Source organism: Lathamus discolor, chromosome Z, assembly GCF_037157495.1.
Source record: "Lathamus discolor isolate bLatDis1 chromosome Z, bLatDis1.hap1, whole genome shotgun sequence".
Classification (NCBI taxonomy): domain Eukaryota; kingdom Metazoa; phylum Chordata; class Aves; order Psittaciformes; family Psittacidae; genus Lathamus; species Lathamus discolor.
Window position 1 is genome coordinate 47,723,865 of NC_088909.1, and position 27,708 is coordinate 47,751,572.

General features: G+C 37.7%; 1 protein-coding gene across 2 annotated transcripts in view; it reads right to left on the bottom strand.

The window, feature by feature from the left end:
• PRR16 (proline rich 16) overlaps window positions 1-27,708 on the bottom strand; it is a 148,150-nt gene that overhangs the window by 61,152 nt on the left and 59,290 nt on the right. The gene's annotated exons all lie outside the window — the stretch shown is intronic.

Below are 27,708 nucleotides of genomic sequence, written 5' to 3' on the forward strand. Positions count from 1 at the left end.
TCTCTTAAAATGGCATTATTTTTCAATTTATATGCATATTATTTTTATATATATATGTGTGTGTATATATATACATTTTATTATGAACATTCACAGACATACATATATATAAACACATTAAATATTCTGTTGATCTCATACAAAGACTTGCAAAAATAAGTCTACAGGAACATAAAATTCATATAACTGTGCCAATTAACAAAGACTGAAACATAAAGAAAATTTAGTTGGTGACAATGGTGGGGAACACATGGTCTCCCAGAAATGATTTTATTTTATTAATGAAAACTAAAATAAAACCCCCTCTTTTGAAGATGTACAGTGTTTTCAGAGTATACTACATGCATAATGTGCACAATGAGACAGCACATTAAGCCATCTGAGATACATAAAATTGTGGCTAGAAATTAATAGCTTCTGAAAAGTCTTTAAATTATTAAATCACCAACTAGATCTCAAATCACCTTATATAAGGCCCCTCAGGTCTGATTCCCAGATCTCACCTGTAAGTACCCAGGCAGCTGGAGAAGCCTAAGGAAAGAATCAGCAGATTTCCAGAGAACAATGTGGTGAGAGAGAGACATTGAAGTGGCTGCTCTGGTAAAGACACACAGTCTTTCACACATGCTACCTGTACCACCTGCAGAGGTTCTCCAAGCATACAGAGGCAGACACCACCACAAACCTAAACAATAACCAGAAAACAAAAAAATCCCAATGTGCCTTTCAACTTGCCCTGGGTTCACCAGTAGCAGTTTTTCTCCTTCTTAGTAGCTGGTGCAGCGCTGTGTTTTGACTTCCAACCTGGGAACAGAGCTGATAACACCGATTGTTTTTAATTGTTGCTCAGTAATGCTTATTCTGGCTAAGGACTTTGTGAGTCTCATGCTCTGCCAGGGACCAGGGGAGGCCAGGAGGAAGCACAGACAGGACACCTGACCCAAACTATCCAAAGAGGTATTCCATACCACAGCACGTCATGCCCAGGGAGGTAACTGGGAGTTACCCGGAAGCACATGGGCTCTCTTCGGGGGAGTTGAACTCGTTCGGCGGTGGTATTGTATTCTCTTCTCTTGTTATTTTCTCTTATCATTATTATTATTGGTTTTGGCAGTGGTGATTTGTGTTTTACCTTAGTTACTGTGCTGTTCTTATTTCAACCCGTGGGAGTTACGTTCTCTCGATTCTCCTCCCCATCCCTCCCAGAGTGGGGAGAGTTGGGGGCGAGGAAAGAAAGCAGGAGAAAAGGGGGGAGGAGGGGGGAGAGTGAGCGAACGAGCTGTGTGGATCAGTTTAAACCACGACACAAATCTTAGCAGAAACAGAGGGAGTGAGGTGGGAAGAATCAGGTACTAGAAAGAGATATGAGGGATGTGGACAATCCCAGATCAGGAAATAGGAAAACAGGAACGGAAGACTCCTGCTCTGGAGAACAGCTAACAAAATTAGAAAGTTTTCTGCATTTCTCTATGTGCACCCTAAGATACAGATAACATCAAAAGTGTACGCAGCAAGGTTAGCTGAGGTGAATGCTTGTAAAAGCACAGCAGATTGGGGCATTTAAAAAATAAGCTTGACAAGCATTAACAAGATCTTATGCAATAAAATTTTATGCAGGAACATCACAAATTACTTAATAAGCCTGATTTCCATAGGATGAGGTCAGAGTTCAGTGCTGATTATTGTATGACTACTTTTATGGTAACCACATAAATTACTGCAATTCTATATTTAGATCAGTACACTAATTCACAAAGAGGCAGTTATTCATTCATAAATACTTGTGATTATAGATGACCTATTTACTCATGAAAGTTTATGAAAAGAAAATCCAAGTTCAGCTCCAGAAATGCTAAGAATATCAGCACATAAATTTTCCTGTAAACATTCGTCTTGCAAACCCAGAATAAAATTTCTTCATTCCTCAGAATCAATGACAGATTACTGCACACCATGAGAAAGACAACTCAGACTAATCTTTCACATACTGTTGGTGTTCCTTATTGCTACTTCCGGCTAGAACGACAGGCTGCAACATCAATTTGTTAGCAAATAGCTAAGCTTTACACTTAGACACACCTCCACACAAAACTGATTAGCGTGGTGTGGCAGGTCTTCCTGGCAGAAACTCGCTGAGGGTGGAAACTTCCCTTACCACTTTTCTTTTTTTTTTTCCTCTTCTTTTTCACCCCTAGGAACATTAAACAATGCCTGGAATCTTCCCAGAACAGGTTAAAAAAAAAGACAACTAAAACTTCACCAGTGGTGATGTTGTAAAAGGCACCACATTGCTTCTATTATCTTCTTCAGTAAGCTTTAAAAATTTGAATCAGAGGAACACTCCCCCCACCTTTTTGTTTTGAAATTAATATGCTCACTATTGCAGTAGCTATTTTCAAAAAAACCCTCTATGTGTTACAGAGAACATTAAATCCCTGAATGCTTCCTTATGAGTGCACCAAGCTGGAATGCACACTTTTATCCTTTTCTACTTTATTTTCCTCTCCCTCCTCTGTCACCAAAGAAAACACGTTAGAAATACAGCAGGGAGGCTCCAGCACAGGAGAAGCAAACCCCCAAACTGAGTGAGCTAACAAGGTTAAGAAGTTCAGCTGCAACAAGAATTTAGTTATGGCAGCAGGAAGCCAGTGAATAAATCTAAAATGTACTGTACTTGGACTGATGTGCTCACTTCTGGCCTCCCATCCCAACACTGACACAGTGGAACCAGAAAATGTAGCTAGAAGGGCGACAAAGGCAATGAAATAGCTTCTACACAGAAAAAAAAAAAAAAACCAAACCAAACAAAAAAAAAAAAAAACAAACCACCCCCCCAAGAAAACAACTAAAAAAAAAAAAAAAAAGGAAAAAACAAACAAAAAAAACAAACAAAAAAAAAAAACAAACAGAGAACCAGAAAACCAAACCCCACAAAGAAAAAAAAATAAAACAACTTAAACGGACTAAGATGGGTAAAGCAACAGCTGAAGGAAGACATTAATCAAATCATAAACTGCTATTCACCAACCCCGTCGTATGACAGACTAATCTTTTTCTTATTCACCGCTAGCAAGGTAAAGATTAGTCACTCACTCACAATGCAGGACATAAGAAGCATTAAATTAAACTATCAAGATGTAATTTCATGACAGTATAACTGTAAGTCCTGTCTTAGCTAAAATCAGTCATTCTTTTATATTTCCTACACTCTCCAGTTCAGAAAATCCTTTAAGAAACTGGAATTACAACTTGAATGTTTTCAATAGACTACATGTTATCCTCCAGTAAACATGTTTTAGGGGAAAAAAAAAAACCAACAAAACCAAAACCAAAACACATACAGCATTATGATTTAAGGAAACTGTTAGGTTTTACTTTTTACTTCTAACCATAGACCATCCCCTACCCCCACATAAAAACCAAAGCTTGATCTAAGAGTGGTAGAGTCACACCGTCCTCCCATGTGAATAAATGTAAAAACATGCAAACAGAGGCATTAATGAAACCTGAGAGGAAAACATAGCTGCAGATAACTGGGATGAATCTTTTCAAGGTTACATCCTTTGGCATCCTTTGGCATAACAGAAAATATAAACAGCATTGTCAAGAGATAAGACAATGTTAGGACCCTTACTGACTTAACTGATACGTCCAGCAGCCCTTGACAGCAACTCCCCTTGAGACCATGCACCTAGAGAAGTTGTCCATCAGGATAAATGGAAGAACAAGTTTTTGGTTATGCATTTCAGACGTTATAATTGAAGAATCAAATATAGCTGAATGAAAATAAAATCTACCAAGTGATTCAGTACTTTTGTTCAGACTTGATGAGATACAAACAGCTCAACAGGATGAACTTACAGGACATTTCAGTTTATTCGCAATACCAACACATTCAGAAAAACATCTTATTATGTAAACAAAAAGAAAAAAGTTCTTTAGATGCAAAAAGAGCACTACTTATAATAGATTTGCTTTATTTATTATAACATTCACTCATGTAAATTAAGTCAGATCTTAAGGGAATACAATTTTTCATGGTTAACAAAGAGAAATTAATATACACTTTTATTTTTCGTGCACTTTTGATTGGCTGCATTCAGAATAAGTGACTTCCTGGCATGAAATACTAATTTTCTCATTCTTGAGATTTTTTTGCTGTTTGGTTGGTTGGTTTGGGTTTTTTGGTTTTTTGGTGGTTTTTTTTTTTTTTTGTTTGGTTGTTGTTTTTGTTTTAGTTTTGTTTCTTTGGTTTTGTTTGGTTTTCTTCTCTAGTGGAAATGAGGAGATGAAAAGAATAAAATAGTAAAAGAAGTGTTTTACTTGAAAATCAAGCAAGCTGTTACATACTGAATACCAAAATTTGAGATATACATATTTCTACACATGCTGCTTTCAGAAAATATTTGTTAATTTACTTTAATCCCTATGCACTTTCCTTTTAGGTTTCTAATTTTTCATGTCTCTTGGGGAATTCTTTGAATACTAAAATGGGCCTCAGAACAACTGAACACTGGAAATCTAAATCCAAAGCACTGTGCTCATTGCACTCAGATGACTCTTTCCTAATGAAGGGAAATATTAAAAGATAAAATATTCTGGTTGAATGAAGAAATTTAACTGAGTTCAGACAACAACAATCTACAGATTATTTTACTCAGTGGTTACCTCTACTCCAAGGCAATGCAAACACAAAACCTTTTACTTAAAACTCTAATCTCTGTTGTTATCTCATAATTAGATAAACCCACCCCATATTATTCTTAAAGCATCAGCTATTTACCTACTTCTTTCAAAGCAATACCAAATTACTACTTACACAGAGAAATTAAAATAACACCTGCAAGTGTATTAACAACCACCGCTTTTATGAAGGTGGGCAGAAGCAGTGTGCTAGTACCCTTGCAGATTTTATTCCAAGGAACAATCAACTGACACTATTCCATTAGTAATAATAGGATTTTTGATGGAGCTCATGCAAAGCAAGAAGGAAGAGTCTTTAAATATTTTAGCTTTGACTGAAACAAATGTTAGGGCAGAACAGTTGACATGAGGAAAAAAGATTTACTTAGAAATACTGAAAGGCAATATTATGTTAGGGATAATTTTAAAAAGAAAACACAGGAAAGCATCATATACAATATTGTGCTTACCCTTTGTGATCATGTATTTCCTGTATCTAAAGATATACACTGTAATACAGTATGTATATAACCCTGGCTAAAAATCTTGGGATTTTGATTCACATGCAAAAGTGATACACATCAGGCTCCAGAAGTGTTACTGAAAATACATTCTTGCATACATATTGCATAAGACATTTCTGGAAATCTATGTGGTTTCCCATTTAACCAACAGCACCTACAAACCAGAGCCAGTTTCAGCTGTGCAAAGGAAAGTTGGCAATTCAGCAGCATCTTCTGCCATCTCAAAACCCACACTGGATTTACTGGATTTACTACCACACCTGCCACACTGGGACTTACAGAACAGTTTTAGAGAACAGTAAATGATTCTTTCCTTGTTATATTTTGTGATGGAAAGAATGTCAGTGCTCTAATTTCCTATTTCCTAATGCATCTAAATGAAAAAGTAAAAATAGCAAAGCTATGTAATGATGAAGTGCCTAGGGAAGATCAAGAGAGCATTCAGCCCAGTTTACTCCTCTATATTTTTTACTGGGGACATTTTTAAATGCTGGGAGCCTGCAGGTTGAGGATGCAAGGACTAACAGTTTGTAGAGATTATAACGTGGCCGTGTGAGAGTTCTGAAACACTACTTGAAAACTGCTATTTTATAAAATTGATGAAACAGAACTTGATGACATGAAAATATAAAGACACTAAGCGTCCCAGGTGTCTTCCACACTTTTGCTAAAAGGGCAATTATTTCCTAGACTTCATCTTACAGCTGGTGAGTTTCAAGGTGCCATTTCCACCAACAGTATTTCTATAAACACAATTCCTGTACTTCTTCCACTCCCTGTTTATGCAGCAGAGGGTAAAATGTGTTCCTTCCGAAACTTTATCTGTGTGCCTTTGGCAAGAGGAAAAGAAAAATTGTAAACTTGATTGCAATTTCCTTTTACCCTGAATTCACATCTGGTAAGCTTTAAGATTCTTTTTGCCATTCTGATTTATGCATTTTCTTGCCTAAAGTATTCCAAATTAGTAAACATTTTCAAAACAGCTTTTAATAAAAAAAAATACATCTCTTTTAACTGCCATATTTGAGTAATGCTATCTTCTGGGAAACTTCTCCATAAAACTAAGATCAAGGTGGCTTAGCCGCAATGTATAGGGCTTATCCTTAAAGATGATTTAGACTACAAGGCAATCAGATAAAAAAATATTCATATTTTTAACTGTGAAGTCCCTCTGCCTCATTTTGATATTTCTTTAACATGTACTTCACATTTGGGAAATGCACACTGAGTATCACTGATACCCAAACTATGCCTGAAAGCAAATACCACAAAGCCTGATGAAAAGAAACACTGCACTTAATAAACTTGAGGCTGATATTTTACCATCATGGTGTTTAGTGAAAAACATGATGTTCAGTAATGTGAACAGCACTGAAGTATTCAAACAAATAGAAAAGATAACTTCAAACAGTACAAACTTTGTTTAGATGGACCGACTAAATTTATGGGCGTCTTAGTCCTTATTCACATCCTGTTGATTCTAAGATAACAAATGGGATGTCTGCATGGCTGAAACCTCCCAAGAAAAAGCTGGTCTTTCCCTGTTGTCCTAGTTTGCCTGAAGCATTGCTTTCCTCTCGTAAAATGTCAAGTTTTTTGTTGTTTTTTTTTTTTTTTAATCTTTTAAAAAGAATGTACTTGAAATCAGGTTTTGAAAATACTGAATGGAAAGTAGGCTAAAGAGCTTCTCAGGAGTGCAGCCTCTTCTCAGAAGCTGGCTGTGAATTCAGAACTGTGGATATCCACATTTATGGATATGTGGCTATGTAAAGGATTATCAGAATAAACAGGAGCGCAAAATGGAGTAGTTGGCATTTTGAGTATATTAAAGACTACAACTGTGGTTCAAAAGCCAAAAATTCTTAGCTTACATTACAATCAACAATCTCTCTATGCCATTGTAAAATTACCCAATTAATTTCTCATGCATGAAAATGCTCTGTGAATCTCTTTACTGAGAAGGCATTTCCAATTTAAACATTTCTAGTGATATTAGTGAGCACATATATTTGTAAATGGGAGCTGATAGCAATTACCTATGATTTATTATTTGGCATTATGTATTATTTAACCTCTACAGAGAGGTCAGCTATTCCAGTTTCCGGAATTAAAGGCATGAACTTCTCATCAAATAACACTAAAGAACTTTAATTTCTCCTCATAGCTGTAGGCTACCCTAACAAATGGATTTAGAAGAGTAGAACCTAACTTCAGCCAAATGCCACAGGAAAACAGGCTGCAATGTAAATTCAGATTATTTACTGTCTGCTAATGTTTTATTTTACCTGAATGGGGAAGCTTATTTGCAAGACATAGCTCTTCCCTCAGCTCATAGCCACTGGGCATCTGTACTGGGATAGAATAACTGACATTTCCTCTCATCCAGCAACCTGTTACTTAGTTAACCTTCTGAGAAAGGAGTCTTTAAATTCTAAAACCTTCTTGGCCTGCACAGTAGTCAACATTGTGACCAACAGAATGAATATTCTTCTAGATAGACAGAAAATTCATAGCATTTGGCAGCTTTTTGTGAAATTTGTGAAATTTCCAAGTCAGAAAATGAAAACCCAGTGCATCTAATCAAGTTCACAGACTGACAAATAGTGGAAGTGCCAAAATTACAGTTGTCAAATTTTGCAAAGATGCCTTCGTAATTACTGCTCGTGATAAAACAGAGTGACACATGCAGTTAAAAAGCAAGTGTAAGAGTATGAGAGAGGTCTTGAAATTCCACGTACAGGGACTTAAGCACCTTTTTTCAAGGTGAAATGAAATACCAGTACCAGTCCTGGCCTCCTAGGAGGCAAAGACAACTGGGAAGTTTTATCTTCAGAGTGCCTGCAGGAGGTGTGCACTGGTGGACCACCTCTACCAGAGAAGTCAGCATCCCGGATAGCATCAGAGCTGAGAAGAAAGAGACGGACTGTACTTCCTCCTAGCCTTGTGGCTTTGCAGGCTTGCATTCTGCCAATCTACCAAAGAGGAGCAAGCAAAGCAAAGGATTATCAAAGTGGGAGCCTCATGAGGAAGGGGGCTGGAACCTCATGACTTCTAGCATCAGGTGGCTAAGCAGCTGGAAAGCAGCTTCGTGGAAAGTACCCTTCTGGTAGACAACAAGCCAACTACGACCATGGCCAAGCAGTGTGCTCTTACAGCTAAGAAAGCCAGCAGCCTCCTGGGAGATCTTTCCGCTCTGTTCTGGTGAGAATACATCTAGAGTTCAGGGCCGAGTCATGGGCTCCCAGTACAAGACAGTGGGTATTACTGTGGGATTTTGCTTTGTTTTGCTTAACTGTTACTGAAAAGGATTCACCTCAACATAGAAGGAGATGCTGCCTGGTTGAACAATGTTTGGCAAACAATGAAATTCTAAGTGTTTCAGCTATAAGAACAGAATGTAGTTATAAAAAAATAATTAGAATCATAGAATTATAGAATAGTTAGGGTTGGAAAGGACCTTAAGATCATCTAGTTCCAACCCCCCTGTCATGGCAGGGACACCTCACACTAAACCATGTCACCCAAGGCTCTGTCCAGCCTGGCCTTGAACACCGCCAGGGATGGAGCATTCACAACCCCCATGGGCAACCCATTCCAGTCCCTCACCAGCCTAACAGGAAAGAACTCCCTTATATCCAATCTAAACTTCCCCTAAATTTGAACCCATTACCCCTTGTCCTATCACTACAGTCCCTAATGAAAAGTCCCTTCCCAGCACCCCTATGGCCCCCCTTCACATACTGGAAGGCTGCTATGAGGTCTCCACGCAGCCTTCTCTTCTCCAGGCTGAACAGCCCCAACTTTCTCAGCCTGTCTTCATAAGGGAGGTGCTCCAGTCCTCTGATCATCCTCGTGACCCTCCTCTGGACTTGTTCCAACAGTTCCATGTCCTTTTTATGTTGAGGACACCAGAACTGCACACAATACTCCAAGTGAGGTCTCATGAAAGCAGAGCAGAGGGGCAGGATCACCTCCTTCAACCTGCTGGTCATGCTCCTTTTGATGCAGCCCAGGATACAGTAATTATGTTATAAATGCTTTGTTCTTCTAAATCAGGTTTTAAAATTATTATTAATAGTGAATGTTTGAGAAGGATGCTAGTAAATGTAAGGATTCCCATATGCTTTGATTGAAGATACTGTGCTGCAAAACTGCCGAAAGCAACGTTTCATGGCATTATAGGTATATCCTTCCTTTATATACACCATAGTAGGGTGGAAGTGACCTAGATCCAGTGTGCCATTTCACACATGATCCTAACCAGCTGTGATACTCAGAAGAGGAAAGCTAGTAAAGATAGCGGGGGACAAGCCTACCAAAACCAAAAGTTTCATTTATACGATAGTGAGAAGAGATGGAGTCACCCAAAGAAAAGCTGGAGATGTTAAGGCATGGCTGGCTGAGTCTTGCCGCAGAAACTAACCAGAAAAATATGATGTTATGGCAGTGGCTTTCTCTCTGAGCAACTGAAAGGAAAACACTGACAGCATTTTGTACAAATAGACAATATCCAAAAGGTCTTTAATCTCATAACAAAGGTGGATGAATCTAATTCTATCAAAATGTCACTTTCTGGACGTACACTGCTGGCTGCCGTTGGAGGCAGGTTCTTGAGCTGCATATAGCCTTACTCAGTACAGTTGTTATATATTAATTAAGAATTCATCAAATCTGGATAAAATTTGGATTACAATTTTGGATAAAAAGGCACTCATTACCAGATCTTGTAACAAGAACTCACCTCCCTCCACTACATATCACACCCTTTTTATTCCAGTGATGTTTGAAGCTAATCTGAAAGGGATCTTTAGACTGCTGAAGTACTCAGCATCTAAAGTTAGTCATAAACCTAATCCTACTTTAACCAACTGAAACTGGCAAGTCTCATTCTGATGGACAGGAAGAAGCTTTTCTTTTAGATTACCTACAAAGGTATTGGACTATACATTTCTTTGACGTAACCCAATTTCTAAATTTCGTTTGGTTTTTTTTTCTTTTTCCTAAAGGATTGCTAGATTCATTTTCATTACAAAACCCCTAGTTTTATTGCTTTATTTAAGACCATGTCTAAATAAATAAATAAACAAAATAAATTTAAAACCACAAGATTATGCAGAACCCAGGAGACAATCAACCCAATTCCAGAAATGTCGGAAGCATTCTAAATTCTCTCACAGATACAAATCTGACATCTCATGAGCGAAGTAAAAAAAATTATAAAAGAATAACAAAACAAAACAAAAAAAACCCCAAACCAACAAACCCCCAAATTTTCTCTAATATCAATGCTATTTTATTTAGCTTAATGACAAGACAGAGCTACTAGAAATGAGGCTTCCTGTTTCTTTATTTTACTTTTTTGTCTTTTGTGGTCTGGCACAGAAACGTAATGTAGCCTTTAAGTATAATTAAGCATTAATACGAAGGCCAGAAATTATCTCTCAGCCCTGTGCATTGGAAATCCATTTATGTGTTCAGAATTAAAGAAGAAAAAATCTCCAGGAGCCTAGGAGTATAATTGTAGACTCACATTTTAAGATGATTGAAGCATCTTCTGTAACTGTGTGCTTGTACTTCTATTCCTCAAAATGATCACATTTTTTCAATACTGAAACTCAATTCTTTATTATATTCTTTTCATAACATAAGGACTCCTGCATGCCTGGACTATATCTGTAAGATTTTAGCACATGACCAATATCCTTATCCGCAGATAGATAGTATAAAAATATATTTCAGACATACTCTCTTTCTTGGAGAATGGCTTAATTTTGGCCTTATCAGAAAGCATTCAAAAGGTTTCATATTATATGTTTTTCTGAAAGACTGTTGTCTTAATAAACCTAACTTAAAATCAGCAGTCATAGAAAAAATTCCATTCTGTTTCAGCTACCAGACTACTTTAATAAAAAAATAGTTCTTTTTTAATTTGGCTTTTTTTTTTTTTTTTTGAGAGAGAGAAAAGAATAGGCTATAATAAAAAGCCCCACCAAGGCTACTTCCCTTCATGAAAAAATGAAAAAGACCTATGACTCATGGAATCTATAAGCAGTTTTAGTCCTTACTATTACAGTAACTGCAAAATTTTACTAGAATTTGTCCAACTTCCTTTGTTAATGATCCTTACCAATTAAAAATAAATTCTAAGTAAACTAAATTTTAATTTAAAGTTACTACTTGTTTGAGGTTGCTTACAACATTCTTTAGATGTTTTTCATTGTAAAAAATAAGGTTTTAAAACCCTATGTATTTCCTGCTCTCTGGGCCACTGCTCCACCTTTGCTGCAAAATTTCTTTCCCTAACACTTAATCAGAATGTCTCTTTTTTGCAATTTGCCTGTTGTCCCTGATCCTTCAGTTAAGCATCTTGAAGAACAGCATGGCTCCTCTTCCTTCAAAACCACCCAATAGGTAACAGAAGACACTACTCACCCCCCATCTGCCCTTAGCCTTCTCCTGTGCAGGACAGAGAAGCATGTTTCCACTCCACACGCCATGCAATCACTCTGAAATTAGAAAGTTTTCTGGGCTTTGTCCAATTTGTTGAAGTCTTTCTTGTATCTGGACACCAAAATGGACAGAGGAAGCCCAGATGTGGTCTGATACACACTGCAGCACTACTACTAACCACATCCAGCTTCAGCAGCTGTTGAAAAATCAGCTTCCCTTCAGATAGCTGGCTATGATTGGAACCCAGCATTAAGTTGAGAAAACAGTTACAACTGATGTATATTACCAGGGGTAATTTGATAGAGTGAGAGAGGAGACTGGGAATGATGCCAGTGGCTGACTTTAAGAAAAATAAATCATGTATATAAAGAAGTGATAAATACAAAGACTCTTCCTCAAGCACTCCTGCCGAACAGAATTTATCAAAGTAGCATTTGTCATGGAAAAAATGCCAAACAACAACAGTAAACACCAAGTGCAGGAGAACCAATGTGACTTAGAGAGGTAGTCAGCTTTAGCCTTCCTCAAGTACAACAGACGGGATTGCAAAAGCAGAATTCATACAGCTTCAAATTGCTTTTGGGAGCAGAGGCTTCTGAGAATGCTGCTAATCAAAAAGAAGACCTTTAGATGCATTATAAAGTCCAAAACCATTTCAAATGCCAAGCAGCTTTCATGGTTTTACTATATATTGTTTGTAACATGTTTGGCCAGCATGTGGGATATATGATTCAAATGCTATATAACTAAGCAACAATCCTTTAATTGTCACGTGTTCAGTACCTTTGAGCACATCATAATGCTGTAACAACAAATGGAGTTAAGGTGATGCTTTAAGAAGTACTGCAGCTTGCAAAGACACACAGTGAGGTTCACCTATACAACAAACTCAAAATCAAGGAATGAACTTTCTCTGCACAGCTGCAACAACCCAATGCATTACTCTAAGGGCTGCAGAGCCACACAAGGATTTTAAAGAGAAATTCCTGGATAGCAATGACACATCAATACACTGGTACTCTGCTCATTATTTTTAGTACTATTATTTGATTATGATTAATTTTTCAAAAATGTTAGTTGTTTTTTGTTTGTGTTTGCAACAGTATGATTATCTGGGTTCAGTACATTCTGGAGATTTTCAGAAACTAAACCATTAACAATTCACATCAATAATGTATTGAGTAAAAAAAAAAGTCTTGCTGATACACTGGATCATGTTCTAAAATTTACAGTAAAAATTCTTTGAGAAGTTCATACTTACTACTGGATTATCAAAGTACAATTTTGTACTGTCATAGACAAAGGACTTCTAACAGCATGAAAATATCCATCTGTTCTTTTTACACTTAAAAGAGTTCCTGAGAACAAAAATAAATCTTTCATTTCAGGAAAACAGAGTTCGCTAGGTGTGGTGAATGTTGAAAATTTTTTAACAGTTAGTGTTCATTAGTTACAATCTTAAACAATAAACATTGTGGACTTACCAAAAAAAAAAAAAAAAAAAAAGAAAAAGTTGGTTGAAAAGTATTTTCCTTACATTTCAAGTACAAAGTCACGAGAGTCACTGACAGCTCCTCCAGTTTGTGACTACTGTGATTTTTCAAAAAATATGAAACGGATACTTCCCATTTCACTGTCCTTCACTTTAATGTATTTTATATATATTTAATATATTTAATTATATATTTAATATATATTTAATATATTTAGGGTTAAAAAAAAAGGTATTAGTGTTCATTGCTCAAAAAATACATAGCTTTGGCTAGATCAGCTTCCATACAAGCCCTGAAAGTTAGTCTGAATTTCTTTTTCTTGACTGTCAGACACATTTTATAAGGTCTCTAGCCATTTATATTCCCAAGAAAAAAGTTCATTTGAAAAACAGCATATGGCTTTCAGACAGATTCTATTAATACAACCTCACAGGATTCCAGTATGCAGCACAAAATTAGGTAATTTCAGCAAGAAGCAGGATGCAGCAGGTCAGCAACAAAAATTTCTGTATTCAAAATAAGAACCTTTACTTGTGGAACTCAAGCAAATACTGCAATATAAAATGATTGTGAGTGAGGTATCATACATAATTTTGAGTTTCCAACAGAGATATACTTCTTCCCTTATGTTTTCCACTAGAAATATGAATCTAGAAGCCCTCACAAAAGGTCAGGTTCTCCCATGTCAGTGTGATTCTCTCATTCTGTCCTAAAAAGCACATAATTCATTTTCAGCTGATGTAAGTCAAAATCTGAAATACAGAGTTCTCAAGGTAATTACCCTTCCAAAACCATTTTGACTTTTCGTGGAAACTAGAATATTATCCCACTTTAGCCTTCCATAGCCTCCCTTAGTAGGTGCTGATCTGAGGGCAGAAAGTTTATGATTGTCTTGGCATCTTCATGTTCCAGTTCTTCTGATTTATCATTTTCTGTCATTCCAAATATACTGATATTGAGACACTCAAGAAAAAAGGCTTATATCATGAAATACGATAGACTTAAAATTTACTTCAGTAATATTGACTTATCTGGTGTTTTCACTGAATTCTCTTAAGCCTCTAACCCAGCAATCCTGAATTTGGAAAACTGCTGTAGTTAATTCTCCCACTTAAAACAGTCTGTACACAAATACATTTACATTTAAACATCTTTAGGAAAACTGTTACCCATGTTCTCAGATCTCACAGCATTTAAATAGCTAATTTTTATTTAATATATGGTTCCCAAAGCTTATAACCAAGTTGTCTCATTTATATTAAACTTTAGATAATTAACAATGACAGAAAGTGGTAAGATAACACACAGGAATTCCTGAGGAATAAGAGCTATCAGTCTTTATCTTCAGAGGCAGTACTTGTTCTTACAGCAAGGTTAGCAAGGTTTTCTATTACCTGAACTTAGTCAAGGAACTATTACATGCAATTACTGCCTGCTTTCCTTGAAATAAATTGCATATTTATAGCCAGCATCTCAGAAACCAAAGCATTACCTATCTAATCATGCAGAAAATATTAGATTCAGTATTATTCTGCTTTTTTAAATAATGCTCTCCAACACTGCACCCATATTAATATTTTACGAAAGTGTTCATAAATAAAATAAACCCCTTTAAAGCAAATATGTTGAGTTGTGAGTCTGTTTTCTGGCTTTTTACTGAAAAAAAAACATGAGTCTAAACTGCAAAACCTCATTATACTGGTGTCTCAAAAGCACTGAAAAGCCAAAACAATGGAGTTCAGAATGCAGAAACTCATAATGAATCACCTGCAAGACTTTAACAATTCATCCCATTGGTACATGAAGGAGTCAAGAGACTTTAGACTTCCCTCCATCAGCAGAACACATATGGAGAACAGTATTACTGCCTTTCACTAATGTAATTTGGTTTATGAATTAGATTCTTCAAACCTATACTCAACATTCTGTGTCCCCATAAAAGATTCCGTGTATTTGGATTTCACAATTGTCTTCTTGTAAAATTGTCTAACTTGATGGGGAAACAAAGTAAGAGTCAATTTACAAGACACCAGCTAACCTAAGGAATACAGACACATCAAAACTGAAGGTTCTGGGTTAGTCTCTTTCAGATACATGAAAGGTGGGAGTTTTATATTTAAGTGGTACCAACTGTCTTGTATGTCTGCCCTGTTTACACTTGGGCTAAAATGTGACTCCTTTAGAGCAGTCTGGTTAGCCAATTCTCATCTGTAGGTAAAGAAGAAACACATGGCTCACTCTCCCTCCCTCCGCCAGCACATGGTGATAAGCTGTTTCCTATAACATCTCTTAGTTGATTCACTGATACACTGTAAGTACAGGTTTAATGTACTATTGAACACAAAGTTGCCCTACAATAACAAAACTCCTCCCAGCCAAGAAATGTCCTTTTTCACTGAAAGCATGGTTTCACTGGAAGGCTTTAGGAGAATGACAATTTTAACAGTAAGCCTTATGTGCTTGAGGATGCTATGTGTAAGTGGCTGTATTCATTTGAGAAAGAAAGTTCTGATCTTCTCAGTAAAAAAAAATAAAATGAGGAAACCAAACTCAGGGCTAGAGATACAGTAGGAGGAAACATCACAAATTCTGTATAATGCAAATGGTGAAATAAGGTTCACGTTCATCACGTGTAGAAACCCTGGTTATGAAGGATAGGTGAAAAAAAAACCAAAACAAAACATCAACTTCCTGAGAGTTTGTAATCAGCATCAAGAAAACAAATCAAATCTATTGCTTGAGAACATTATAATTTCAAGAGTACATATGCATATACAAAATGGTAAACAGTATATTACGAAGCACTGCTTTTGTTCCTGTGAAACCATTATCTACTCTGAAGTTCAGGGATCCTTGGAACAAAGGTGGTTTTGCTATTTTGTACCAAATGAACTTAGCATAAGAAACATAGAAGATTTCCCAGTTACTCAGCAGGAATTTCCTGCTCATTCCTATGCTACCCCTAATCTTTCCAAGGCCTCAGGTTCACCTTTCCCACAAAGTCATAGCAGCATCTACATATTTCAGTACATAAAGAAAAATTAAGCCTATAATTGCACAGGACACACTTAAGATTATTTCCACTAGAGACCTAGTAATTTAATTTTGGTTTAACACACCTGTGGAAAGACTGCGGTTGAAAGTTACAAAACAAAATCTGTAAGGAAGATTAAGATGCTGAAAATCACCATGAATGAAGACATCCACATAAACCCATCATCAAAACTTTTAACCGCTCTAGGGTACTAAAAAGACAGGGCTACTTAGGATTAGAAAACTTAGGGCTAATATGAGTATAACACTTGAGGGTTTGCTTACAACTGCAAGGCTTTCTTTGTGCAATCTGCACACAGTACCAGAGACTTATTGCATGACATAACCCTTTTCAAAATCCTAGAAACACTGATCACAGTAAATTTTTCAATCCAGCAGGAAACTCTTCTACCCTTGGTCCATTTTCTCTAAAGAAAAACACCTGTTATGATCATAGTTGGATCATTTGCGGTTTCAGACAAAGGAGTAGAAACAAAGAAATTCCACAAAGTTCTAATATTGAACTTGAATTATAAGAATGCAAATAAAGTGATGAAACAATACGTAAATACAACTTTCACCTATCTTTTGCAGCATGAAGACTCCCAATTTTCTCATATCTAAGGTCCAGCAGACCAGTCATCAGTTGATTTTTTCTGCATAACTACTAGCTTTTTCTCATTTTTGTCTTAGAGCTGGCTTAAAAGCTAGTGATGTACTCCCCATGCTCTGCTGTCCTGCCTTCAAGCATTTCTATCCTCTCTGTGTTTAGTTTCTTATTCCTTACCCTGCTTTTGTCTTGATGCCCTGCTCTTAAGCCAGTATGAGTAAGGCTTTTTAAATCTTTTTATATCTACTTCTTTTTGTGGGGGATATATATTTATATGGGGGGTATATTTATAGGTGGGGGATGTTGCTTCCTGTTTAATAAAGACACAGCTTTGCTGATGTGCATCTCCTCTGTCTATTGCTTTGAAGTTTGGTAATAAACTGGAAAATGACAGAATTTTTGACCTCTTCGCTCATTACTCACCTTCAATCATGTCTTTCAATTGCTTCACAGTTGGTTTTCATACTAATTTAAAAGATCTTCTGACTGCTGAGAACTCTTTAATACTGTTATACAACAAATTACTCATCCTATGAAATATGCATTCTGTATGGTTTTTACTGTTGCTCTGAAGCTTTGTGACTATGGTATCATCATTCCTAGCAGTAGATTTCATACTGATTCTGAAAGGCTTTGGGACTTGTCAGGCTTTGTCTGAGTATGTCTAGGCTTGTGCAGAGATTTGTTTTAGCTGGTTTAAGTGTAAAAGCCTAGACACATACTATCTTGTTTTAGTCTTAATCACACTTGTGTAATCACAAGGTATAACCAGAATTTTTCATAGCTAGTAGTGACAAGCAGTTAGACTGCATAGAATTAAATACTTACAACCCTGTCATAATGATGTCATATGCAGAAAAAAAAAACACAGTGTGACAAGAGCAGCCTCAAAAGTGGGGACACAGGATGAAATACAGAGGAGTACAGGCACTATAGAAGACTGGGTATGGGATGATAGTGGAGATCCTATGGCTGTAAGCAAGTTAGAGACTGATGAATACGAGCCTGATATAAAGTGCGGAAGACTCCTGAGGTAGGAGGAAGGTACTAATAACATCACGCTTCCCTTGGCAAAGAAGAGGAAGAAACGTGCACCATCCTGGCACAACAAGCATGCTGACTGCTTGCTTATACTACCACCACACATCCAGAACTGAAGCCAACCATCATAGGGACCACCCACCTTCTGATGACAGAAGTTCAGCAGAAGACCAAGAGAAAGGGCAGACAGGAGGAAGAGTGTCTGTAAGACTTTCAACAGTATTGTTATGAAGAATGTATGCTGATTGTGCTATGCGCTGCAGACCTCAAATTTTATTTTCCCTATTGTACTGCAGACTCAGTCTTGGTGGTTTTGAATGGGGTAATTGCAAAGACAACTTTTAAAAGTTTTGTGTGAAGTCATTCTCTTGGTATCTGGTTCCAAAATCTTCAAACTTTGGAAGAACTTTTTGTCATTTCTGACAGATGTAAATTTGTTGGGGTTTAAACAGAACTGGAAGCTAGCCTCTTAAGTTACCACATGAAATTTAACCACAGTTCAGGTTCTCAGTTGTAAAGACTTGAGCAAAGACACTACTGCTTTTGGCGAATCTGTCTAAAACTCTCCCCAGATTGTTGCATTGTGTGGGGAAGAAAAGAGAACCTGCCTGAAAATTAATTTTGAGCCTGTCAGTCACAATACTAAATGCTAGCTTGTCAATGCCAAGTTTCAGACTGCGTTTTGTAAAAGGTTTTCACTAATCATCTGACAGCTGCACAAGTAGGGAGGAAGCCCTATGCGAGCTAAGAACTACCCTGCAGCTTCAATCTAAACATAAATGTGATAATTCCAAAAGCAAAAGATTATGCAATACTCGGACTGAGATATTTTCGTATCCAAAGCATATCTAAAACACGACGGAGCAAATCCTTGCTGGCAAAGGTAGCAAACTTATCATTTTATTACAGTATAAAACATAGAATCACTAACTAACAAGGAGCTCATCCAGAATGGCTACTATCAAGCCAGTCTGTACAGTCATACAAAATGAGTACTCTCATGAGCAACCAACAATTCAGTCCCATTGATAGACTAGATAATGGAAATAATAATAATACGAAGGGCTATCTGAGGACACACACCCAGAAACTGATGTGTCCAAAACTGTCTGGAAACAGAAAAACAGTAACAGTTGGAAGTAGAGCCTCACTCCATCACCATGTAAACCTGGCAGCAACTGTAACTTTTGAACACTGTTTTCCATCCGTACATTTCAAATGGCTGTAACAGGTAGTCAGCAGTTCACAGATAATACCTACCTACATACAAAGCAAGCAAACTCACCTTCAGTATATTGCTACAGGCAGTCTAAGCCAACTTTCTTTTTAAAAAGCAAAGGCTGGGAGTATCCTCTGGAGAGTCAAAATAGGTCACTTTCTTCCATATGCACATCTTAGGCTATAATCAAGAGGTTCTTGGGCAGGTTTCTGAAGCTAGGAACAGCTGCATGTCTGTGAACATAAGCCAGGACGAACACTGCCAGTCTTGAAATCAGGCATATGAAACCAGGCAGGGGCTAAAATATAGTGCAATAAGCTTTATTCTTCCTCAGAAGAGCTGAAGAGTAGGTATAAACAGGAAAGCACATTACAATACAGAGAGATGCAAAGGTAAGGAGGCAACAGTAGCTTGCTACCAAGAGGAAAACAACCTGACCGTGTTAAATTCACAGGATCATAGAATGGTTTGGGTTGGAAAGGACCTTAAAGATCATCTAGTTCCAAAACCTCTGCAGTGAGCAAGGGCACCTTCCACTAGACCAGGTTACTCAAAGCCCCATCCAGACTGGCCTTGAACATTCCCAGCGACAGGGCATCCACAGCTTCTTTAGGCAACCTGTTCTAATGTTTCATCACCCTCACAGTAAATAATTTCTTCCTCATACCTAATCTAAATCTACCCTCCGCCACATTAAAGCTACTCCCCTTTGTCCTGTCACTACATGTGCTTGTAAAAAGTCCCTCTCAAGATTTCTTGTAGGCCCCTTAATTATTGAAAGGCTGCAATAAGGTCTCATTTGGAGCCTTCTGCAGGCTGAACAAGCCCAACTCTTTCACCCTGTCTTTTCAGGAGAGGTGCTCCAGCCATCTGATCATCCTCGTAGCCTCCTCTGGAATTGCTCAAGCAGGTTCACATCCTTCTCATGTTGGGGGCCCCAGAGCTGAATGCAGAACTGCAGGTGGGGTCTCACGAGACCTTTTGATGCAGACCAGCATACAGTTGGCTTCTGGGCTGCAAGCGCACACTACTACCCCATGTTGAGCTTCTCACTGACCAACATCCCCAAGTTCTTCTCTTCAGGGCTGCTCTCAATCCAGTCCTTATCCAGCCTGTAGCTGTGCTTGGGATTGCCCCAGCCCATGTGCAGGAGCTTGCATTTGGCCTTATTGAACTTCATCAGGTTGGCACAGGCCCATCTCTCAATACTGTCAAGGTTCCTCTGGATGCCATCCCTTTCCTCTGCACCACAGGGCTTGGTGTCATCAGCAGACTTGCTGAGGGTGCATCAATCCCACTATCCATGTCACCAACAAAGATGTTGAACAGCACCAGCCCCAATAACAACCCCTGAGAGACACCACTTGTCACCTGGGTCTCCACTTGGGACATCTGAGTGAGGCCATCCATCTAATTCCTTATACACTGAGCAGTTCATACATCAAATCCATTCCTCTCCAATTTAGAGACAAGGATGTCGGATGGGACAGCGTCAAATGCTTTGCGCAAGCCCGTGTAGACAATGTCAGTTGCTCTTCCTGTATCCACCAATGCTGTAGCCTCATCATAAAAGGCCTCCAACTTTGTCAGGCACGATCTGCCCTTAGCAAATCCATGCTGGCTCTCGCCAATCCCCCCCTTACTGTGCATGTGCCTTAGCATAGTTTCCAGGAGGATCTGCTCCATGATCATGGCAGTCACCAAGACTGAGACTGACTAGTGTGTAGTTCCCCAGGTCTTCCCTTTTTCCCTTTTTAAAAATGGGGGTTATGCTTCCCCTTTTCCAGTGAGCAGGAACTTCACTGGACTGCCACAACTTCTCAAATATGATGGATAATTCCAGAATTTATGGGGACACAAACACTGTTACAATATTTTGCATGCTGCTCCCCAGCATCAGGGAGACCTAAAGCTAAACATTTTTATCACTGTTCATTAAAGGGCTGGACAAAACTCCGCTTAAGAGTAAGGAAAATGAAAAATCCAATCATCTGCCCTTCAGGGTATTCTTCTCTGCAGTTACTGCTTCAAATGAAGCTCACAGGGATGTACCCAATTCAGCTTAAAGTTGCTAACAAGGTTTCCACGGCAACATACAGCTCACCCTTTGTGAACCATCTCCATGGTTAATAAATCAGTTACATAAAACTTGGGTGGGTTTTGTTCCTGCACTGCTCTCTGTGCTGGTACGGTGACACTGCTTTTGGCAGCCTCACATGGTTAGTACCATCCTGTGCCCTGCGGCACCTCCTGCATTTGCAAGCTCACCTAACATTCATCTTACATTCTGAGGCCTCACACAACAGAAACTACTACCTGGCCCTGGCAATGAGTTTCAGCTTCATCTGGAGAATAAGGTCACAGAAAAAGCAAAAAACTACAAAGCTTCACTGCATTGGAAGTATTGCCACACACAGAGAGAACAAAAGATGTATTTTTCCAGATACAGAGACGATGAAACTTCAGTCCCTCTCTCTTTGTGTCATCTGCCTAACACATGCTTCCAACACAAGTCAACATATCAGTCTCCTCTGCCAGCTGGAGAAAGCATGAGTGATGTATATTGGATAAGAACTTATATGTATCACTAATAAACAATAATGTTTTATGTTAATTCATACAGACACAGACTATCTTGTAAAAAAGAGCTATTTAATTTGTATGCAACGAGCAGCTTAATCATAATTCCAAAATCAGCTTAGGACTCAGTATTTTCCAAAAAAGAACTGTAACACTTATACTGGAAATATTACTTGAAAAAACACTCAGAAGAGTGTGTGTGCTGCAGATGCAGAGAAACATCCCCCGCTTTAGATACCTGAATGAATAAGAGGGTCACAGAAAGCATATGTAACATTCTAAGGAGAAACTACTTGTGTAATTTGTTTTTTTACACTGAGGAGACACACTTCTTGCCTTGTTTTCTAGCAAAAGCCGTATAATTTTCTTCAAATGACCATGAGATTAATTCACCCTTCCACAATTTTTTAAGGAAATTTACATTAAGCATTATGTCTTCTTTCAGTTATGGCCTGTTCTTTTCAGGGTAGTATGACAGAACCTGTCATACTACCCTGAATTGAATTATGACAGTAAAATGAATATGAATAGAATTATGACAGTAAAAGAACTGAGAACTGAAAGCAGACAGTACAGCCACAGCTTGTTAGTTAGCTGGTCTTTAGAAAATAATTCATCTGAAATTACATTAACATTTTTCAGGTAGGCAGGCATGTTTGTTGTATGATAAACAGTACTCATTAATTAATCGGCAATTTTTTTTCCTCAATAACAGTGCTTGGTTTCAGAGCAGAATTTTCCCTTTTCCTGAAATCACAAAAAAGAAAGTTTCGGTCCATCTCAGAAAAACTAAAGTTTCAGCTAATTTATTGGAAACTGATTTATCTATTTTTGTAAAACCATCAAACCATTTTAGTTTAGTGGTTCAAACAAGAGACAGAGTAAAAGGCACAAAGCTGAAAACTGAAATCAGACCTCTTAACTAGCTAGCTGTGAGCCTAGAAACTCTTCAGTTTAATTGTAAGCTCTTTTGGTCTGATCCTAACAGTCCACGGGCTAAGAATGCAAACTACTGCAGCAGAGGTTATCAGACAGCTCTTACTCAAGTATCACCACCGACATCAAGTTGCTAAATGTGCTGGTGCCAGCTTCTACTTTCTATTAAAGTAACTTCTGAAGAATTATGTATCAATTTGGATACAAGGATACTGGCTGTACAGAAAACTATTTTCCATCTGGAAAACTTACAGTCTAATTCTATGCTTATATTTTCATCTCAAGGGTGGAATATAAACCAAGTATTTTAAGTCACATATAAACCAAGTATTTTAAGAACAAACTGGATCCTTACTTTAAAAGCTCAATTAGCCAAGAAGCATCAGACCTGTGTAGCTGAATATAATCATGCAGTTGCATTCACAACTTTCTCTACAGGCATAGGAACTTTCAAGTCCTGTAATTTCTTATTCCGGTTTGGGTTTTGCTTTGTTTTCATCCTTAACACAAAATACCAGCATCCAAATATTCAGATTTTTTTTTGATATTTTTTATCCAAAAAGAATCCAGCATAAACAGAAGTGACAAAATAAAGGATATAACAGCCGGCTTGGAAAGTAGTACCTATTGCCCAAAGCAGTGGACAGCCATATATAAGGCACAATTTATTTCTGCTGAGAAAAGTCTGACCCCAGTCTCGCCTCTCAGGAATTATAACTTAATCTTTCTTGACTAGAAATAAATAATACAGCAACATACAGCTGTCCACTGCACTCTGATGTGTTTTTTTTTTTTTTTTTTGTGCCCCTTCTGTAAGGCTGCAACTGGGAACATGCTGTTAGTAGCAAACAAGAGGCAGCAAATAAAAAGCTGAGGAACAGGGAAGAATGAAGAACTGTACTTCCTAGCGGGAGTATGTGAATCCCAGATCACTGCAGTTGAGTTATGTTTGATCTGATGAGTTGGTTGAAGCTCTCAGTATGGTCAGGGCAGTGTTTCATAGCACACTAGAAACTTGTTACCTGGGTAATCTAGGCAGAGTGACAGAAATGGATGAGATTATTTCCGTGTCTGGAAACTGATACAGAAGGATACAGAATGTTCAAGAAGGTAAAGCAGGAAACAAGAAGGAAAAGCAACAAGACATCATCTTATGCTACCCAGATCTTGAGAGAAAGGAAAAAGAGCACTGTCCAGCAACAACTTGAAGTCAGCCCAGCAAGAGGAGTGCCATCACAGAAAACACTTCTCTTGAGCCACAAAAAACCCATCTAGACTTCTAGACTGCATGACTTGGTTCTAATTACTTAACAACATCTTCTGAAAAAGAACATGGCAGTACACAATGCATATCCAGCATCTTCCTGCAGCATTTTGATACAAAAGACTGAAAATAAAAGCTAAAATTGCTTTGCTAGATTTAACTCTGAACAAAAGGGAAGAGCTGGACAAAATGTAAATGGTAGCTTACACAACTGGGAGTGTGTTCTTCTTAGGAATAGAAATAACCTCATCTGAGAAACCTGACAGAACTTTGAAACTAGATCTGCTTAGAGCAGTAGGTTAGACTGAACACTGAATTAGCTCCACAGGCCTTCCAGTCTTTTAGTTTATTTGGGTTTTTTGTTGGTTTGGTTTGGTTTATTTTTTGTTGTTGTTGTTTATTTGGCTTGTTTGGTTTTTTCTCCCCAAGATTTTTTCATTTGTTCATGGGGGTTTGGTGTTCTGTGTTTGGTTTTTTTCTTTTTCTTTTTTTCTTTTTTTTTTCAGGGGGAGTTAAGCATAAAGACAATAATATTCAGCAAATACAGTTCTATAAACTCAAAGAATTGATAAACAACATCCCATGGTAAGAACAGATTAAGGAAAAAAATATTCTTAATATCTTAAACAATTCCAATACAAGGAATCTACTTAAAAAGGAAACCAACTTCAGTTGGAAGTCAAAAAAAACCTGTTAAAATGTGAAAAACAGATCAAATTATTATACATAAATATGGAAAAGATACAAATAGAAGTGTATGGATAAGATCACACAGGCCAAATGTTAAAAATAAAAAAAAAAAAAACTGCACAATTGTCATGTACTGTACAGTAAATATGATGAAAAAATAACTCCTGGAGAACAATAAATATAGAAGACCTATCAGTCAATATCAAAAAAAAAAAAATAAAAATATATAGGAATATGTGACCCTGAGAAGGCTAACATGCTTCATTCTTAATAAAGGTAATTCAACAAACAAACAAAACCCCAAGAAGTAAAAATCCAATTTAGTCTAGCTAAAGAGTCTGAAGTGTACTTAGCTAAACTACGGGTTTTTCAGTTATATGATGAAAAGTCATTCTAAAACATTTAAGGAATTGCCTGCACTGAAGACATAGTTAATAACTATTTTGAAAAGCTGTGATCCAAGATGACTATTAGGGGACAAAAATAGTATCTGTCTGTAAGAATGTACAGAACAACAATCCAAGGAATTATTGAAAACCCCTCGATTCCTGAAAAACTACTGAAAGAAAGAGTCAAATCAACTATGTGTAAACACAGACAAAACAACAAGGAGATGAGTAATAGCCAGTGCTGTCTTGTCAAAACCAAACCATGTCAAAACAGTCTAATTTGCTTCTGTGAACAGGGTACCAGGTATAACAGATATGAAAGACACAAGCGTACAGTAACTCATGGCGTCTTCCTCATGTGTCATTCTCCTAAGCTAGTTAGGAAAACACTATCTGCAACAAATACAGCTAAGTTTCATTACTCCTCCCTTGTGACATTTGGGGATTTGACTAATAAAAGAACATAAACATTATTTTTTTCTTTTGCTAAGGAAGAGGGAGACTGGGATACCTCCAGTCTCCAAAAGAAAAATTCTCAAAAAAAAAATCTGGGTAATGCGAATTGCATGACACTGCCACAGGTGCTGCAAATGCACCCAGCTGTACAGAATTTGTGCATGATTTTTTCCCACACAATGCATCAAGGTCATGAATACCCACTTAACACTGACCCTATAAGCCCCTGAGTTATGCTTCCTCATTCTTCTTGGTCTTCAGGGCAAGCTTCTCATTTCAGAGGCTTAAGCCCAAAGAGTAATAAGACATGAAGGCTTCTCCATGTCAGAAACACAGCCACAATCCTAATGCCTCACAAAATACTTCCCATTCACCCCTGTTGCCCCACAAACTGAAGTATAGGATAAGCCTCAATATAAGCCAGAGAGACTTGGGAAAACGACCCTTGCGCTCCACTATTGCTCCGAAAGCATGCCGCCAAAGGCAAGATTGACTGCAGGTATTTGCATTCTCCAAACCATCTCATACAGGGATTCAACTACACTACACCTACAAAACTCAGTGGAACACAGAACCAAAATAGCAACTGCTAACGAGTCATTATCAAACTGGAAAAATTGACCAAGTGAGATTCTTCAGGTATGTGGCTTGGGTCTGCTGTCATTCGGCATTTTTACTAACAACTTAGAGAAAGTATCCTTTTAAAATCTGCAGACCCTGGTGATTCAGTATTTTAATTAGAATTCAAATTACAAGAATTTGAATTCAAATCACAAGCTTGAGACAGGATTTGAAATAGATAATATGCAGCCAACTATGTGCTACTTCTAGATAAGAATATAATAAGCTGGTCAAAAAGAAGATGGAGAAATACAGCTATATCTGAATAAAGGACCTTGGATCCACAGGAAATCTTGTATTAGTCATTACAAGTTTTTTACAAAAGCAAACGACCCACAACAAAAACGAAAAAAACACACCAAACCTCCAAACCCTCTCCAAAATCCCCAATATACCAGAGAAGGTTTGCAACAGAGTATCTAACAATGCAAAAGATTTCATCAAAGCTACAGTGCCTCAATGGATTCAACTCTGTTTAATATTCTTCCACAGTTTCCAGTGCTAGACAGGTTACAAATACCTATTATAAGCTACTTGTCACCATTTCCTGAAGTAATGAAGCTTCACATGGGACACCCCCCACAAGTACACACAAGCAGACACAAAAATTGCCTTCAGCAATTATAATACATTGAACCGTATTATAAACATTTAGCAAAAGGATAAATATTTGTATTTCATGGAAGGTATCAATGGACCAAGACTAGGACTGAATGTAGTGTAGAGCTACTAGAAAATTTATGCAGGAATATAGTGCCTCTTTATTTATGATCAGTATGCATATGTAATTTTTTTTTAATTTCCGTTTTCACCTTATGATGCATACAGAAGATGCATCTGACAATCTTCAGATATTTACAGAAACAATAACCTCAGTTACGTCACAGCCTAAGCAACTTTTTGGTGCAATCTGCTTTCACCAGTGCTTGAAGATACTACAGCATTAAATAACACAAGTTTTGACCCATGGCCATGCTGTATCAGAGAAAGATTCTTCTCTGCTGTATATTCACTTTCTCTGACACATAATAAGACGAACTAACTAAAATAGTTCCCTACAATATTGTGATAGACGGCCTTTGGTTGAGATTACTTTACCCTGGCATACAGATTAAAGAAGTAAAACAATGTCTGTGTTAATCCTCAAAAATTGTCGTTTCCTGAAAACACCTCACAAACACTTTGAATCCTGCTGCAAATTTCAAGGCAGGGAAATATTCACATTTTGTCTTTCTGAACTAGTTAAGTGCAGATTCATGTTGTATATTTACTGAGGGCTTTAGAAGTTTCACTGGGAAAAAACCCCAAACAAACAAACCAAAACCAAAACAATCGAGGAGACATTTGGCTACATTCAGAGACAGTAATAGATGGAGCACCAGATGTCTAGCAGGGCAGATGGGCAGAAAGAGCTTACTTAGAGGGTCACAGGATACACAGGATCACAGCAAGACAGTTGAAAGACTTTTCAGTGAAAAAAAAGTGTGCTGCACAGACTGAAACACTGAAGTACAGCCTATTTTTCATTTGGCCTTGTTCTAATTTGAAACAGAAGGGATAGGATCGTCCCTCCAAGTATGGGTGTGCCATGAGCTGCTGTGTAGTGGGCATACTCCCACAGCGTCAAAACCCATTGTCCCAGTCATACTACTCTCAGTTCAGACAACAGTTTAGCAGACAAATTGCTGTCACTAAGCAGCCTCACAGAAAGCACAATCA